The sequence below is a fragment of the Haemaphysalis longicornis genome, unplaced genomic scaffold (assembly GCF_048455015.1).
Source record: "Haemaphysalis longicornis isolate Haplotype H1 unplaced genomic scaffold, Haemaphysalis longicornis Haplotype H1 scaffold_4, whole genome shotgun sequence".
NCBI lineage: Eukaryota > Metazoa > Arthropoda > Arachnida > Ixodida > Ixodidae > Haemaphysalis > Haemaphysalis longicornis.
Genome location: NW_027526361.1, coordinates 200,065,952 through 200,071,226, shown reverse-complemented (window position 1 = coordinate 200,071,226; position 5,275 = coordinate 200,065,952). Strand labels below are relative to the sequence as shown.

The 5,275-nt window shown below is 56.3% G+C and overlaps 1 pseudogene; it reads right to left on the bottom strand.

Annotated features, from left to right (window-relative positions):
* Positions 1–1,563: 1,563 nt before the first annotated feature.
* Positions 1,564–3,837, bottom strand: LOC144180742 (uncharacterized; annotated as a pseudogene).
* Positions 3,838–5,275: the final 1,438 nt, after the last annotated feature.

Below are 5,275 nucleotides of genomic sequence, written 5' to 3'. Positions count from 1 at the left end.
TCACCAGCCACTTGGAAGGGTGCACAATCTTTAGCAAAATGGACCTTGTCAAGGCGTATCACCAAATCCCCATCGAACCTGCCGATATCCCGAAGACGGCCATCACTACACCCTTCGGTTTGTTTGAGTATGTGCGCATGCCCTTTGGGCTACGCAACGCAGCTCAAACATTTCAAAGGTTCATTGCCGAGGTGACGCGCGGCCTTCCGGCTGTATTTGCGTACATTGACGACATCCTCGTCGCGAGTCGCACTCCCCAAGACCACGAGCGTCACCTGCGAGAACTCTTTGAACGCCTCCAACAATTTGGCCTGGTTGTCAACGCCCAGAAATGCGTCTTCGGGGCTCCCGAGCTCGAGTTCCTGGGCCATCACATCTCGGCGCAAGGAATTCGCCCTTTACCCTCTCACGTTCAAGCCGTGAAGGACTTCCCCGAACCTACCAGCCTCCGCCAGCTTCGTGAGTTCCTGGGCCTGGTGAATTTCTCGCGACGCTTTATACCCCACTGTGCCGAACTTCTGCATCCACTGACTGAGCTTCTGCGCACAACCAAGAGCTCCTCATCCGCGATTTCCTGGTCTCCCGAAGCTCAGTCGGCTTTCACCGCTGCTAAACAAGCCGTCGCCGATTCGGTGCTTCTCATCCACCCTAGAATCGACGTCCCCACTCGCATCATGGTGGATGCTTCCAGCGTTGCAATTGGCGCTGTTCTCCAGCAGAGAATCGACTCCGAGTGGCACCCGCTGGGTTTCTTCTCTCGGAAGCTCCAACCTGCCGAGACGCGCTACAGCGTTTTTGGTCGTGAGCTACTCGCCATTTACGCCACCATCCAGCACTTCCGGCACTTTTTGGAGGGCCAGCCCTTTCACGTTCTCACGGACCATAGGCCTCTGGCGTACGTTTTCCGTACGAACTCCTCCAAATACGTCGCACGGGCCTGCCACGCTGGTACTCTCTCGCTTGCGCTGCACTGCTACCCCGCGGTTCCCGACAAACTCATACTTCTAGCGAACTTTAACTCAGGACAAAGAAAGATACTTGCACGAATGCTTTGCTCTGTGGACAGCCAATGCACTCGCCATTTGTACTAGTGCGGCACGCACACACACAGCTGGCTGGTGCCGCATCTTTACAAAGTGCTACGAGTTGTGCCGCGCCTCCGCCAGATGGCGCCACGGGTCCCGCGACCGAGAGAAGACGCAGTGAAACATCCCCCTCGCAAGGGGCACGATCAAATGCAGAGCATTTCCGGGGGCGCACGACGTTAAGTAGTTTGCGTTGTGTTAATGTTGTTGCACTTGTGGCAACTGCTGACGAGAGAGCGCTCGTCAGCAGTAATTTGAATGAGTCAACGATATAAGGCGCGCTCGTAGCGTCCCATTCTGTGTAGGCTTTGTGGTGCAGTGGATACAGCACCATGTACATTGCGTTTCGCCCGCAGGGTCGAGGGATCGAAACCGGTCGCCGGATAGAGAGAGAGAGAGAGAGAGAGAGAGCAACTTTATTAAAGTGCCTGCAGCTTGGTTAGATCCCCTCGCGCGGGGGTCTTTCCGCGACGCGGCCGTGACGTCTTCTCGACTTCTTGTCCCTCTACTTTGGCTCCGGCCTCGCTACTCCCTTCGGCTGGCTTCGCCTGCCCCTTTGTTGGGGCGGTAACCTTCCGTCGGTTTCGCTTGGTCGTTGCCTTTCAAGGGCCGCCGAGATCTGCTGGACGGCCTTGGTCTGTTGTTCCTGGTCGTAGCTTCCCGCTGCGGCTTCGAGATGCGGCGGGATCATAGTCTCTGTCGACGCTTCGCGCGGGTTTTTGGCACAGTCCCAGAGGATGTGAGCCGCTGTGGCTCTCTCCTTCTGGCACACTCGGCACAAGTCACTCTCGTACACGCTCGGACACACGTGCCTCATCAGCACCGGGGTGGGGAGGGACCCCGTCAGCAGTTGCCGGTATATCACCGCTTCCTCTCGAGTCAAGCCCGGGTGGGGTGGCGGTACCTTTCGTCTGCTCAGTCTGTACCACTTCACGATCTCGGTGTAGGTGGTCATGCTGTCCTTGGTCTCCCTCCACCACCACGACTGGTCGGCTTCTGCCGCAGCGGCGCGGTTGGTTAGTCCTCGCGCCACCGCGTTTGCCGTCTCGTTATGGTTGGTGTTGCCCCGGTCCGACACATCGATGCCCACGTGTGCCGGGAACCACTTCATGGCCACGCACCTCCTCTCACCGGCGAGGTCGACCGTGCGTAGTACTCGTGCGGCCTCCCTGCACACTCTCCCTCTGGCGTAGTTACGCACCGCCGTTCTTGCGTCGCACAGCACCGTCGTGCACGCAGGGTCGGCGATGGCCAGGGCGATGGCCACCTCCTCTGCCCGGTGCGCCTTCTGGGTTCTCACGCTCGCTGCCGTTATCGTTTCGCCAGTCGACGCCCTGACGACCGCCGCGGCGTAGGCCCTCTCGCTCTCCTGGTACTCCGCCGCGTCCACGTACATGGCCCCTTCGTCTCTGGTGTGGAGGTCCACGAGCGCCTTGGCCCTCGCCATCCTTCGCTCTTTGTTGAACTCGGGGTCATGTTCTTCGGTAACGGGCATACCTTTAACTGTCTGCCTGTGGCTTCTGGCACAGGTACCTGTTCGTTTTCGGCTCCCTCCTCCATCGGTGTCAGACGCAGGTCGAGCAGTATCTGTCTGCCCGTTCTCGTTTCCGAGAGCCTCGAGATCTGGGCGGTCCTCTGCGCCTCCGCGATCTCCTCCAGGGTGTTGTTCACCCCCAGAGCCAGAAACTTCTCGGTACTCGTGCAGTCGAGGAGTCCGAGTGCCGCCTTGTACGCCTTGCGTATGAGCGCGTTGATCTTGTTTCGCTCGCACTGCCTCCAGTTGTGGAACGCTGCGACGTACGTGATGTGGCTTATGGCGAAAGACTGCACCAGTCGGGTGAGGCTCTCCTCCTTCATGCCTGCCTTTCTGTTTGACACCCTTCTGATGAGCCGTGTGGCCGCGGTGACTTTAGCCGCGAGGCGGTTCACCGTCTCGCCGTTCACGCGCTTGCGCTCTATCAGCATGCCTAGCACTCGGATCCTCTCGACCTCTGGGATCGTGTGGCCGCCGCTCGTTCTGACCTTGATCTTCTGTTCTTTCGGCGTCTCTTCGTCCCCTCTCTTTTTCCTGGTCGTTCTCTTCGGAGGGATCACCAGCAGTTCGGACTTGCTCGGGGAGCATACGAGTCCGGACCCGTCCAGTTGCTCCTCGATGGCATCCACTGCTTCTTGCAGCGTGCTCTCTATTTGTCCGTCGCTTCCTCCCGGGACCCACAGCGTTATATCGTCGGCGTAGATGGTGTGTCGGACCCCGGCCACTCGCGAGAGTCGTTCGGCCACCCCGATCATCACTAGGTTAAAGAGCAGCGGCGAGATGACCGAGCCTTGGGGGGTCCCGACGCTGCCGAGCTTCTTCTCCGGGAGCTTCAGGTCACCGGCGTTGACCTCGGTGGTCCGCCCCGTCAGGAAGTCCCTGATATATTCGTACGTTCTCTTCCCCATGTTCAGTCGTGACACCTGGGCCAGGATTGCCGAGTGCCTCACTTTGTCGAAGGCGCTTTGCAAGTCCAGGCCCAGGATCGCCCGGTTGTCTCTCGTGTTAGCGTCGTCGTCCAGGATCTCATTCTTCAGCTGTATCATGGCATCCTGCGTCCCGAGCTTGTTCCGAAACCCTATCACGGTGTTCGGGTACACCTCCGCTTCCTCCAGGTACCTTTGCCATCTGTTCATTAGAACGTGCTCTAGCGCCTTGCCCACGCAAGACGTGAGCGAGATTGGCCGGAGGTTCTCGATGTTCGGTGGTTTGCCTGGCTTGGGGATCAGGATCGTCTTGGCCGCCTTCCACGTGGTGAACGTCGTTCGAACGTACTCTTCGAAGTTGTCGAGCCTCTTCTCCATCCGGTCGAGCCTGTCTTCGAGGTTGTCCATCCTCTCGCTGAGTTTACGCTCTTTTAGGTTCTCGATTGCCCTTTTCTTGGGCGCAGGGCCCGCTGTCGCCGGATAGTATTTTTTTTTATATAGTAGGGACAACGACAGTGCGGACTACGAACGTCAACGCGGGTGACATCGTGAGTTACTGAAATGCTTTGCATTTAAAAAACAAGGCTCAGGTTTATTGAATACAAAATACAAGCACATAAACGAGACTACCGGTGTTTTTAAGTTGACAAAACATTTTCGAATGGTTTACGCCATAGCAATTAAAAAAACGGATTGAAATGGTGTCGAAGTAAAGCGAGCGCGAACTCAAAAGATGTCGCCTCGTGTTTTTGCGAGAACAGAAGCAATAGGTCGTAACAGATGGCTCAGAGCTGGGTTAACGGCAGACAATTCACTGAGCCAACTTTACATTCAACACGAGAGGAGCGGTAGGCGGAAGAGAATTAGCGTGGGATCAGCAGTAAAGACCAGATAGTGTTGCGTGGCAACAATATGAGTCCTCTCTCGACGACAAATTTCCTGCGAAGCAAACAGATACAGAGTCAACTATGGGGACACTTTCAACACTGGGGTAGCTAGAGAGAAGGAGGAGAAAATACTTTTATTCAACTTTCGGAACAGCACGGAGGGCGGCCCAGGAGAGTGGTTCCGTCTTGACTGCAGCCCATATGCAGACCGCGCCGCATGTGCTCTGTTCACCAGCTGAAGCTGGGTAGGCAGAGAGGGGCTGGTCAGCAGCATCTCACATTGTTCATGTTGGGTAGTTGGTGGGAAGAGAGGAGGGTGCTCAGGGCTAAGGTCGCACACACCGACTATGTGGTGGAGTGTTCGTACTTCTGGGTGAAATTCACATTAAGCGTCGTAGGGATTAGGCTGCATTTAATGAAGACGCGTCGGGTGTTGGAAGAAGCCCGATTGTAGGGCAGTTTGCTTTTTTCTGGAAAGGTCAGGAAGGGGTGGGGGTAGGGCCTGTCTCTGAATCCTAAATTTACAGCGCAATAAAACAGGCACAAGGAAAAGTATGCGACACACGCTGCGCGGTATGTCCCTTACTTGTCCATGTGTTTTTTTCATTGGGCTGTATATTTATGATGTTGAACCAACTAGCCCAGACGTTATCCTTACTGTCTCGGAAGACGGTAATACTGGGTTATGTCACTGAAGATGCAAGCGGGTGACTGTCCTCGTGCAGCTTCACAGCCTGAGGGCAAAATCGCAGGCTTGTTGGTTGGCGTATTCGTTGCCCTCCATGGAAGCGTGAGCGGGCGTCCAGATGAGCTGAATGGATCCGGTCGGGGAGTTGTTTGTTA